This window comes from Colobus angolensis, unplaced genomic scaffold (assembly GCF_000951035.1).
Source record: "Colobus angolensis palliatus isolate OR3802 unplaced genomic scaffold, Cang.pa_1.0 Scaffold42, whole genome shotgun sequence".
In the NCBI taxonomy this organism is placed as follows: Eukaryota; Metazoa; Chordata; class Mammalia; order Primates; family Cercopithecidae; genus Colobus; species Colobus angolensis.
In genome coordinates, this window is record NW_012117599.1 from 6,250,656 (window position 1) to 6,263,702 (window position 13,047).

Genomic DNA, 13,047 nt, shown 5'->3' on the forward strand with positions numbered 1-13,047 from the left:
GTCCGGGAAACCGGTCAACGTATTTCTAAAAGGAATTGTGTGATAAGTAAGACGCCCTGAGTCTCTGCTGACTGTTTTATCCCTCCCTTTTCCTGACAAGATAAGCCCTGCTATTTTCCAACAGATAGAACTGTGAGCTCAGAAAATTTGAAATTTTCTTAATTCTCAGCCCAGTTCTCGACCCAGTTCCTGTCATCCACCACCCAGCAAAGGTGTTTGTGTCTGGGCTGCTGGTTGCCTCTGATGGCTCATTTAGCCTCGGGGAAAGGAGGAAGAAAGTGTAAACATCCCAGAGGGAGAGTTAGGCTTCCCAAGAGCGAGTGGCTGCCCCCTCCAGCTCACAGGTATCTGGCCAGGGTGGGGGCACTGCTGTGTTGCAGACAGGCTCCTTAAAGAGTGCTCTGTTCCTGCTTGGAGTAGGAGACCCTCCCTTGTAGGGCTGTGGCCTCTCTACCAGTCAGGCGGGGCCTCAAGTCTGATGGAGGATGGCATCTGAGGACAGGGTCTGAGGGTACATGGTGTGCTGGCCTGCTCTGTGGCTGGGGTCCCTGGGTGACTGCAGGCTGAGGCTGCTTAGAAGTGAGAAATGCTGAGTCAAGGGGATGAACGGCCTGTTCTTTCTGAGAAGCCAGGGTGATCGCTGAGTCATGCCACGCTTGGCTAACACATGTGCAGCCTGCTTTTTATCTTCTCTTTCCCAACCCCGTCTCTTCTTCGGGAATCATTTACCACATGTGTGGCTTGAGTGTCCATTCCCGCAACAAAAACGCTCTGCAGTAAGACTCCGAGAAGGCTGTGTTTGTGTTGGACTGCTCTAGACCGTAACTTTGACTGTGTCTTTCTGCTACTGCCTAGCTGCCTCCTTGCTCTCAAGGAAAGAGCTTCATTTTATTGCAAACGTATGATTAAAGTCACACATGGTCAATATTCTGAACGTTCTGTCAATTCTTAGCAACCCCACGAGGAAGCCTGGCTAATACTGGTGTAGACAGAGCGATGGGGCTGTGTGCACTCTGAACTCGCTTCCAGGAATCTCTGAGCTGGGAGAGTCTGGTGATATGATTTCCATGTGCCGTGTTTTATTCATACCACCCTGAAGCAAGAGCCATGGAGCTGAAGCCCCTACAGAGCGGCTTGTTTCTAATGGATAGGGCTCATTGCCCATCATCAGGGTGGACCTTTTTATTGGACTTATTTAGAGACAGTAGGCTGTGTGCATGTAGCCCGGAGTGCATAGAGAAATTTTGAGCCAGTCATGGGCATGGAGAGCGGAGGGGAAGGCCTAATGGGGCCATGAGAGGCTCTCCTGCCCTAGGGTACCTCTCTTCCCTGCTATCATGCCCTCATTTTGTGGTTGAGGAGAGGAGGAAGTAATGGGGGCAGGAAGAGGGTGCACTTGGGAAGAAGAGGGTATATTTCTGGGAAGCCTCATGTAACATGAATGTATGGTGTAGAGGGCCCGGAGGAAAGTCACAATGACTTTGGTAAGGGGCAGAGAAGATCATGAACATGGGCACTGCTGATAGTGGGTTGACGTGATGCCACCCGCTCCCACGGCCCTCCCTGTTCTCCTGCTTGAGGGGTGGTCTGAGCCCTCACCGTGTCAATGCTTCACAGCTTCTCCCAACTTCTCAGTGCTGTTGCATCTGCTTTCTGAAGCATGTTAAATGTGCATTTTCCCTCCCTCTCCACTGCCTTAGCCTAGATCCCCTTCATCAAGCCCCGGGGACGGTTGTTCCAGCTGCTAACTGGTCTCCCTGCCTCTACTTTCAGCTACTCCAACCTTCTCCCAGCTTCCTAGAGAGAGTATCTTTCTGAAGCACAGATCTCTCCCAACAGAGTCTTCTGTGGGAGAAAAAATTAACAACCTGTTATCAAGCACAGTCTCTGAGCCTTTGTCCCCCTGCGGTGTGGGGCAGATCCCACTCAGAGGGCAGCACCCTTCCCGGAGTGCTCACGGCCCCTAATCCCTGCTTAAGGGGACTAGGGGACTGCATGTACCGGGCAGGGGCACTGCAGGGAGCACCTGGAGGAGTCCTAACCAGCAGCACCTCACTTGTGCCACACTGCCCAGCTGCTCTCAGTGAGTCAGCACACTGCGGTCGAGCAATGCGAGCTCAGAGGCAGAGTCCAGTGTGCTTTGCAGAACATAGAGGCATTTCCCAAACTCGCTGAGACCTACCTTTCTATTCTCTCTCCTTTTTTTTTTTTTTTAACAGTGGCCACCACCCTCCCCCGAACTTGTGCCTTTCCTGGAGCCCCGTCTGCTTTTTTCCCTGCATGTTTTGCACATGCTATTGGCCTCTGCCATGCGCTTTGTCCTCTTCTCTGTCCAGAGCAGCCCCTTCTGACTTTTCAGTCCCTGCGCAGCTGCGAAGGCTTCCTTCACCCCTCGGGTACTTTGTGCGCTTGTGTGTTGTAGTGCTTCTCAGGTCTTATTTTATTTTCTCAATCCGATTTTTAAAAATCAACTTATTTTGTTCTAATTCACAAACAAGAAAATGCACCCATTTTAAGTGTGCAGTTTGATGAATTTTGAAAAATATGTATACCTGTGTAATAACCACGACAGGCAAGATATAGGATATTTCTAACCCCTTAAAAGATTCCCTTGTGCCCCTTCCTGGTCAATCCCGCTTACCCCAGTCCTACAAAATTATTGGTTTGATTTCTATCGTTATAGATTTGATGGTCTTTCCTGGAGCTTCATATACATGGAACATAGAGTACGTGCTTGTGTGTGTCTAGCTGGTTGCACTCAGAATGATGTTCTGGGATCCATTCATGTTGTGTGCGTCAGTAGATCATCCCTTTTCTTGATGAGCACTATTCCACTGTGTGACTGTGCCACAGTTGGTTTACCAGTTCTCCTGCAGCTTGGGCACTTTCTAGTTTGGGCTATTATTCTTAAGCCTACTCTGCAGTACAGCTGTTTCATGGGCAGATATTTTTATTTCTCTTGAGTAGACACCTAGGAATGGAACTACTGAGTCAAAGACGGGTGTATGTTTAGTTTTATATGAAAGTGCCAGCATTTCCCCCCGAGTAGCTGCAGCACTGAGCATTCTCCCCAGCGGTGCAGAGAGCTCCAGTTGCTCCACCTCTTTGCCAACATTTGTTCTTGCCCATCTTCTGAATTTTAGCCATTCTGGTAGGTGTGCAGTGCTCACTTGTTACATTAATTTACATTCCCCCTTATCACAGTGTATTTTAATTATCTGCTTGAGAGTCAGTCTCGCCCATCAGAATTCAGTGCAGGGAAACTGCAATCACTTTTGCTGGTTGAATGAACAGTCTGAACGTCACATGGTCCCTTTCCTCACTTCACTTAAAATCAAATAGGGACGGCCGGGTACGGCAGCTCATGCCTGTAATCCCAGCACTTTGGGAGGCTGAAGTGGGCAGATCACCTGAGGTCAGGAGTTCAAGACCAGACTGGCCAATATGGGGAAACCCTGTCTCTACTAAAAATACAAGAAATGAGCTGGGCCTGGTTTTGGGCACCTGTAATCTCAGCTACTCGGGAGGCTGAGACAGGAGAATTCCTTGAACCCAGGAGGCAGAGGTTGTAGTGAGCCGAGATCGAGTCACTGCACTCCAGCCTGGGCAACACAGCAGGACTCCATCTCAACACAAAACAAAACAACCCCAGGACATCCTGGACAGATGATGCATTGGTGCCAGGTGAAGGTGGGGTGACTGACCATGCCAGTGTGCCCAGGCCTGAGGGATCTCTTGGGCTGCAGGATATCCAATCCTGAAACCAGGATAGTTTTGGGCAAACTAGGGTGGTTGGTCATCCAGGGAAGGTAAGGGACCAGCATGAAGATAGCAGTGTGACCTTTAGTCATAATTACACCAAAATGGGACTTTCTTTCTCTATCATTGATCTTAACTTAGCTCGTGAATCCCTGCTTCTGCTTGTGGTGGAAAAATTCAGTTTTTTCCAGCTATGGTTTGGCTGTGTCCTCACCCGACTCTCACCTTGAGTTTTAATAATCCCCATGTATCAAGAGTGAGACTAGGTGGAGATAATTGGATCATGGGAGCAGTCTCCCCGATACTGTTCTCAAGGTAGTGAATAAGCCTCACGAGATCTGATGGTTTTATAAAGGGCAATTTGCCCGCACACACTCTCTTGCCTGCAGCCATGGCAGCCGTGTAAGACATGACATTGCTCCTCCTTTGCCTTCTGCCAGGATTGTGAGGTCTCCCCAGCCATGTGGAACTGTGAGTCCATTAAACCTCTTTCCTTTATAAATTACCCAGTCTTGGGTATGTCTTTATTAGCAGTGTAAGAACAGACTAATACACCATCTCAGGGTCATTCAGGTCCTCTCAGTCTACATATGGTTACTTAAGGGCTTGAAAGAGCTCAAGATTCTCTGCCTTGCCCCTTCTGTCTTCTCTCATTGCTGCCCACAATGGGAGCTGCTCAGTGATACGGACCTGGTCACTACACCTCGTGCTGTTGATTTCTATGTGTCCTGCCTTGTTCCCGGGCCCATGGGGCATGTGCTTTGTAGGAATAGCCCAGGAACTTTCCAAAACCCTTCTGTAGCTTGCTGGGGTGATTTGAACCGTGAGACTTTCCTCAGGTATCCCTCCCTCCTCCACCCGCCGCCAACCCCCTTGTTGCCCATCCACATGTTCCATTCTGTAGGTGGGTTTCAATCCAAGGTTTGCAGTCTCCTTGGCTTGAGCCTGGAAATCAACACAGTTTCCTCCTTTTCTCATGCCCCCTGCTCCCTAACTTCCATTTCTGGCCCAACCCTAGTCATCGGCCCTCAGTATTCATTGTGTTATGTGCTGGTTCAAACATGTACTTCCCTTGAACAGGAGCTCTCTGGTTTATGGCATAACCTTATGCTCCAGGCTCTTGATATACAAGGATATGTTCTAGAGTTCCAACAAGTAAAAGCAAAAATAAAACCAAAACTGTTCTCTCTCAAGTGACAGACTTAAAAGTCAAGGTTTTTAGGATTTACATTTTGAAAAATCAGCTTGGTGGCTATGCTGGTTTCTGGACTCCAGCCTGCACCTGCCCTCCTGTCAGGGCGATGCCCGGGGAATGCAGCCTGCTGCCTTAGATTGGGGGCAGCAGGCATAGGAGAGGATGGAGGAGGGAGGCGGCTCTGGAGTGAGGTTTGAAGGCTTCCTGGAGGTGTGTGACCAGAGATTGACTTTAAAGGGCAAACTTTGGCTAAGGAGGTGCAGGGGCTGGAAACGCCTTCCGCAGATGAAACCTGGCAGAAATCAAAGCACAATGTTGGCTGTGCCTGGTGTCAGCCCCCGATAAGCAGCCTGACTGCAGGGGAGGACGTGGCTACAGGGCAGATAAGATGGAAGGGCGGTTAGGGAGGTCCCCGGGCAGTTTATCTCATACCTCCCATTGGCTTCTGCGAGCCCAGGTGGGTGCCAAGGTTGGCCACCTCCCCCAAATCTGCTCTCCTATTTGCAGCACACCTCTCCTGGACAAAGAGTTTTTCCTCAGCCTTCACCACCCATGGAGGAGGTGTGATAACCTCTATTCTCAGAAAGGAGACTGGGACCCAACCAAAGCAAGTCATTTGCTCGAGACCACAGAGCAAAGTTGACAATTCTGTCATTCCAGAAATATTTGTTGAGTTCCCCTGATGTGTCAGGTAGGTGCACTTTGAACATTTGTTTCGTTTGTACTTAATAACATTTTCAAGAGGACATTACCTCTTTAAGTGAAAAATCTGTAAGGAGTTTCCTATCTTTCCTAAGTCCCTGTGGTACACTGATCACAATCATAGTACTATTTCTCAGGTTACCTGGACACACACAGATGTACGGCTTCCTGAAAGTTACCCAGGCACACACAGATGTGTGGCTTTCAGGAAGCCGTACATCTGCAAAGCTTCGAGGCCCAGCCTTGTTCAACATTTCACTCAGAAGAATTGCTGGCCTGATAACCAACACTGATTGTCAACAACTTAAAACTTCATTGAAGGCTCCTAAAAAAAATCAGTGCCTCTGTGTCTGTGTGTGTGTGTATGTGTGCGTGTTGGTGTGTGTGCATAACATTCATTACTGCAAACTGGAATGGAGTGGGGCTGGAAGGCAGCCCAGAAGCAAGGCTCAGAGCCTGGAGCGGCTGACCTCTTGGGGACACTGCAGCCCTGGCCTGGCCTACTTTTCTCTTCTCCTATATCTGGAAAATGAAAGTAGCCCGACGTATCCGGGGACCTGGCCCAAGACCCCACCCACTGGCAGCTCTTCACTTGTATCTTTTCTTATCGAAAATGGGAGGTGACACCCAGTGTAAGGAAAATTCCAAGGCATTTGTCTCGACTAATGTGAAAGATGATTACATTGGCCAGAGGACTGCCAAGTTCCCTCTCAGCTGCTGGAGTCAAGGAGTGGAAGGTTTCAAAGGGCCCTCCCTGGCTTCCCCGGGCCTGTAGCTTGTGACCGTGTCATTTCCAGAGTCAGAAGGTCCAGAGATGGCCCCAGGGAATTGTTTCTGCTTCTAGGGTGTCTGAAGAGACAGAAAGCCAGGGTAAGGTTCACTGAACCTCCAAGCAAAAATAAATGTCCAGAAGGGGCCGCTTTACTCTGAGGACATTGAATAACAACCAAAACTACCACTGATGAGCCATTTGTGCCGGGCCCTGTGCTGGAGACTTTGAACACCTGTGTTCACCCCTCCCTTATGACACTCATGAAGATATACCATGGTTGTCTTTGTTTTCTGGGTGGGAATCTCAGGCATGAGGATTGGGGTGGCTTGAGAAAGGTGTATATCTAAGAGGTAGCTCTTATTTATTTTATTCTAGAGCTTAAGACACATTCTTTTTCAAGATAGACATGCAACTGGCAAAAAGGATTAAAAGTTAAATAGGGATAATGTTATGCAAATTGATCTTATGTAAAAAAAAGAAAAACCACAAAGATATTTGAAGGCATCAATATGTGTTATGTCATGATTTTTAAAATGATGCTACCAAGAGTACTTCAGAGCTCTAAAGCTGAAATATATCTGTATACTTATATACATAAATTAAGGAATACTTACTGCTAAAACCTCAAAAATCAGAAGTATGTAAAGGAAGAAATAAAAGCTCCCTCTTCCCCTCTGATTCTAATTTATATCAAATTTATATCTCTATGTGTAGCTCAATGTGCCTTTTTAACTAAATGGGGTGATATCAGGCATATCATCTAACATTTTCCTCTGTTAACGACACCTAATGGACATCTATGCATGGCGCTGAATATAGAGCATACTTCCTTGAAAAATCCCTTGCATGGCATTTTATTCTTGAATAAATGCCACTTGCGTGGCATTTTATTGTAAGGTTGTGTCATAATTTATGTATTCAGTTCCCTGGTATAAAAAGCTTTATCATGTAGCTTTTGGCTGAAAGTATCAGAAAGTGGCCCAAACTGGCTTAAACAAATTTACCATCTCATGTAACTGAAGTTCAAAGAAAGAGCGGCTTCTGAGTGGGTTCCATACTACTGGCATAGTATTTGGCATTTCCTTCTATGTCTCCTCCTCTGTGTGTTGGTTTTGTTTGAAGATTATTCCCCTTTATGGTGGCAAAATGGTTTTCGTAGTGGCACCAGGCTTTACAACCTCTTGCGAGGGAAGAGGGAGAAATGCCATGCCTTAACGTGCCAAGAAGGAGGCGTGAGATTCACCCTGGTTGAACCCCAGGGTGCCGGTGTCCTCTCCTAGATCAGTGGCTGCCAAGGGCCATCTTCCAAGGAAGCGCCTGGACTATACATCCTCCACAATGGGCCCTTAGAATTGGTCCATATTTTTCAAAATTGCAAATGATGTTTAAAATCCTTGTACTTGGCCGGGTGTGGTGGCTCATGCCTGTAATCCCAGCACTTTGGGAGGCTGAGGTGAGTGGATCACCTGAGGCCAGGAGTTTGAGACCAGCCTGGCCAGCATGGCGAAACCCCATCTCTAATAAAAATACAAAAAAATTAGCCAGATGTGGTGGCCTGTGCCTGTAATCCCAGTTACTATGGAGGCTGAAGCAGGAGAACTGCTTGAACCCTGGAGATGGAGGTTGCAGTGAACTGAGATTGCGCCATTGCACTGCAGCCTGGGTGACAGAGCAAGACTCTGTCTCAAAAAAAAAAAAAAAGAAAGAAAGAAAGAAAAAAATTCTTACACTTTACTTATAGCACTGTTTACTTGGGCCATTATCTGTATAGGATAAACTAGAAATAATATTGCTAGGCCCATAAATAGAATATGGGTTTTAAAAGTTTAACACTTTATCCTCCAAAACAGATTTTAATAGTTTATACTTATAATAGATGTACCTGGTTTCTTATGCCTCACTTACTGGAATATTAGAAATCTTTTAGTCTTTCCCAAAACATGGCATTTTTCTATTATCTTAATTCACATTGCTTTGGTTATTAGTGATCTTGAACATACTTTTCACGTTTGTTGGCTGTGCTTTTTGCTTCTTTCTTTTTTCTTCTGTGGACTGTTTATTCATGTCTTTTGCAGTATTTTCTCTTGGATTTGTGAGAATTGTTTATTTATTGTAAACATTAAACCTTGATTGGTAATATATGTTGCAAATGTTTTTCCCTAAGTTTTCATTTATTTGCCAAACTTAGTTTTTTTGTTTTTTTGTTTTTTTCCAAGTTGTCTTTTCTATGCAGAAGTTTTCATTTTTATGTAGCTGAAACTATAAGAAATTTTCCTTTATCATCTCTGAGTTTAATGTCATGCTGAGAAGTCCTTCCTGTCTAGGGAAGATGTGTTCACAGCCTACTGACTGTAGGCACTTCCGGCCAGTTCTGAGCTTGAGCTGAGTCTAATGTAAACAGTTCCTATGGCTGTGGGTATAGAAACTCCCTTTCTCCTTGGGTCTGGAATACCACGATGCCTTTTCCCTGTTCTCATTTTTCTTAAATGTTTTCTTTTAATCCAGGCATTATGAGCCAGGGGATCAACTATTTGCAAAACTCAGTAAAAGGCAGATTCCCAAGGCTCTACTTCTGCTGCAGTAGGTCTGGGGCCAAAGTGTGCGAGAAAGAAAGTGTCAGCATTTATTCATTCCACAGATATTTCATGAGGGTTCATCATTCTAGGGAGCATGGATACAATATGGTGAACGTCATAGACAAGATTCTTATTCTCATGTAGCCTGCATTCTACTGGGGGAGATGGATGATAGGCAAACAAATAAACAAACAAACTCATCTGAGCACCAAAAAGTCCAGTAGGCAAAGTGCTGACTGTGGAAAAAAAGCTGGGGTGGAAGGAGAGGCCGTGGCCCCTGCAAAGTGGAATAGGAGAAGGATTTAATCATTTGTCTCTGAAAAATCTCAGTGATGAGTTCCTTCTTTCCCTTCCCTCAACCTCAGTTTAGAGGAGACTGATGATGATTGACAGGGATGCACTGGTGGCTTCTCAGAAGCCCATGTGCCTTCTCCACTGCTTTAGTCACCCCTTACTCTGCATTTTCACAGAACCTCAGTGAAATCACTTAAACCTCTGAATACACGAGAGCTACCCTCATGGCTCTTTCTTGGATGCCAAATAGATAAAATATTGCCTCTTAAACCTATGTCTGAATTCCTCTTGCCTTTCCAAAGTAGGAGACAATACCATACTCATTTGACAGCCACCATTTATGGTCAACAAATCTCTAAGCTCAAAGAAGAGAAGAGGCAAAAAGCAACCCTACCTATGCAGTTAAAAAAAAAAAAAAAACTCCCTTTATAAAGTTTCATTCACCGTTTCTTAAAACCCTAAAATTGATGTCAACAATGCCCCTCTTTTATGATGAGAGGAGGGAGGAGCAAACAGGTCGAGGGACTTACTCCAGTCGAACGTCTTGGTAGCTCAGTCCCCAGGAGCTCTGCCCCAGTAGTGCCACTTCGAATCCCATGTTCTTTTCATCTTGTCAGTGATGACCAGCACATGGTTTCTAGCTTTGCAATATAATTTAGGATTTACTCCTGGGGTTTAGTTTTGGTACCTCTCGAAGAAGTTCAAATATTAAGAATTTTGCTAGCTGTCTTGGTGATCTGTTGCTGTGTAATAACCTCTTCCCCTACCCTCAATCCAGTAAAACAACAACCATCTTCTCTTTTCTCGTGGTTCTGTGGCAGTTCTGCTCCACATGATGTGGTCTGGGGCTGCAGTCCTGTGGATGCTTCTTTGGGCTGATGAGTTTCCATATGGTGCCTTCACATGTCTGGTGCTTTGGTGAGACAGTGGGGAGGCTGGGCTCAGATGGCACGCTGCGATGACTGGGCCTCTCTGCCCATGTTGTCTCCGGGTCTCTCCATATGGTCTTTCTGCATTCTCTCCAGCCGGGTGGCCTATTCCTTACACGGTAGTTTGGGGCTCCTAAAAGTGTAGACATGGAAGCTGCTCAACCTTTGTGAGGTGCTGGCGCGGAGCTAGTCTAACATCCCTTCCTCTGCCCTCTATGGGTAAAGCAGAAACACCAAATTCAAGCTGGGAGGAAAACAAAGTCCCTCTTTCAAAGGCGAAAGTGACAATGAATTTGCAGCCCCTTTAAATCCACCACAGTGTCCAATCAGGAGCACCCATTTTCTCATTGACCTTCTGCTAAGTGAAAAGGTAGAAGGAATTTTCACAATGGTTTTTAGAAAAGTAAAGCAATACAGGAAAGGATTTTGCTGTCATTTAAAACATGGCCTGCTCTAGATGGAGGACCTTTTGGTGATTTTTATTTTCTTCTTTACTAAACATTTCTGCATTTCATGAAGTTTTTCAGTGCATCATTTTATAATCAGAAAAACAATGCCATTTTATTAAATGTATATATATTTACCTCATTAAATATCTATCTATATATATTTAACTCATTAAATGTCTAGCTCATTGAATATATATTTTCATTATATTTGTATATGTATGTGTGTTTATATATAAATGTGTGTTGTGTGTATTCTTTATACACTTTTCTCTTTTTTTTGAGTTGGACCTTGGCAAAGTCAATGGTGACACCTGGATTACCGTGTGTTAACTTTAATCAGTTATGTGACATCCATGGGATTGGCAAGTAAAACATGTTTTTGGTGGTGGGAGTTTGACTAGATGGCTTCCAAATACCTTTCCAGATACCGTATCTTCAACTCTCTGACCGCATCCAATCCAGACCAACACTTCTTTACTAAGTTTCTCTGTTAATCAGTTTGCACAGGAAAATGTTTTCATTCCATACATATGCATGATGAGCGTGTTGTGACACTGGCTCTGTGTAGACATAGTGGGCATTGAGGAAATCCAGGGATCCTACCATTAGGAGCTTATGAGCTGGCAGGGAGCTATGATGATGCGCAAAATTGTAACAAATGCTGAAAGAACACAGTTAAAAGAGAAATAAAATTTAAATGTTCAAGAGGTGATTACCAGTTATTTGAAAAAAAAATTCACCTCTTTCCAAGGAGATTGGATTTCCACTTTTAGAGTTCTTTATACAAATACACGTATTCTGAGTTCTTGATCTCAGAACCCCATTGCATACATTGCATGCAACTGGTTTGCAAGGTTTTGGTGCACACCCATCCCACACGTTCCTGATTGTCTACTGTAGTCCTAGAAATGTCCAGGAAGCCTAGATGACAGAAGTTAATTTCTTCCCAGGGAATGTAAAGCATATCTTGGCAGGTAAGAATGAAAATACAGGTTAAAGACTGAAGATATCAGTGGCAGTGGCTATGAGGAGCTATTTTAATTTCTAGCATCGAATGGGTGGAACATTTGGCTTTAAGATGATCAGTCTATTGGCAACGTATCACAGAGCTTCCCAACTGATCTATGCCAGGGAGGGCGCAACAGTGCACATCTGAAACTTATTACAGACTAATTTCAAGTGATATTATGCTGCTTCATGTATGATATAAGAACTTTATAATGCTTTGATTTCTCCCTTCTTGGTCTTGTGTTATTATTGCTGCACATTTTTCTTCTACATATGTTATAAGACCCACAATACATTTTTAATTTTGCTGTTTTGAAATATTTTAAATAATAAAAATATCTCATGTATGTACCCATGTAGTTACCACTTCTGTTGTTTTGTATTTCTTTTTTTTGAGATGGAGTCTCGCTCTGTCACCCAGGCTGGAGTGCAGTGGGGTGATCTCGGCTCACTGCAAGCTCTGCCTCCTGGGTTCACGCCATTCTCCTGCTTCAGCTTCCCGAGTAGCTGGGACTTCAGGTGCCTGCCACCATGCCCGGCTAATTTTTTGTATTTTTAGTAGAGACGGGGTTTCACCATGTTAGCCAGGATGGTCTCGATCTCCTGACCTTGTGATTTGCCTGCCTCATGTTTCCATTTGGTATAATTTTCTTTTTATCTGGAGGGCTTCCTTCAACATTTCTTATAGTGCAGGTCTGCCGGTAACAAATGATTTCAGTTTATAGATGTCTGAAAGTGACTTCATTTTATCTTCATTTCTGAAAAATATTTTTGCTGCATAAATTTTTATAGATCTAGAATTATTTCTTTTAGCACTTTAAAGATATTGATCTAGGGTCTTTTGGCTTGCATTGTTTCTAATGAGAAATCTGCTGCCATTCTTTTTTCTTTTTTTTGCTGTTCTTTGGCAACTGTTAAGATTTTCTCTTTAGCATGTATTGTAAGCATTTGATTGTTATGTACCTTAGTATAGTCTTCATAGTTTTTGCATTAGGGCTTGTTGCCCTTCTTGGATCTGTGGGCTTGCAGTTACTGTATTTAGGGAGTTTGTAGCCATTATTTATTCAAATTTTTTTTCTATTAATTCCTCTCTCCCAATCCCCCCTTGGGGGACTTCCATTACACATATATTTGGATGTTTTACATTGTTCTACAATTCATTAATGTTCTGCTCATTTTTTCAATCTTCTTTTCTCACTGCTTAATTTTGAGTACTTTCTATTGCCATGTCTTGAAGTTTAATAATGCTTTCTCTCTTCCTTCCTTCCTTCCTTCCTTCCTTCCTTCCTTCCTTCCTTCCTTCCTTCCTTCCTTCCTTTCTTTCTTTCTTTCTTTCTTTCTTTCTTTCTTTCTTTCTTTCTTT

At 44.4% G+C, this 13,047-nt stretch overlaps 1 protein-coding gene across 1 annotated transcript in view; it reads left to right on the plus strand.

Moving 5' to 3' along the window:
- Nucleotides 1-718: 718 nt before the first annotated feature.
- The window catches only part of IL1R1 (interleukin 1 receptor, type I), a 119,748-nt gene continuing 107,419 nt past the window's right edge, over nucleotides 719-13,047 (plus strand). Inside the window, exons 1-2 of the mRNA XM_011956602.1 lie at nucleotides 719-821; nucleotides 5,462-5,645. The gene's annotated coding sequence lies outside the window, so the exon portion shown is untranslated. The remainder of the gene's footprint in view (nucleotides 822-5,461; nucleotides 5,646-13,047) is intronic.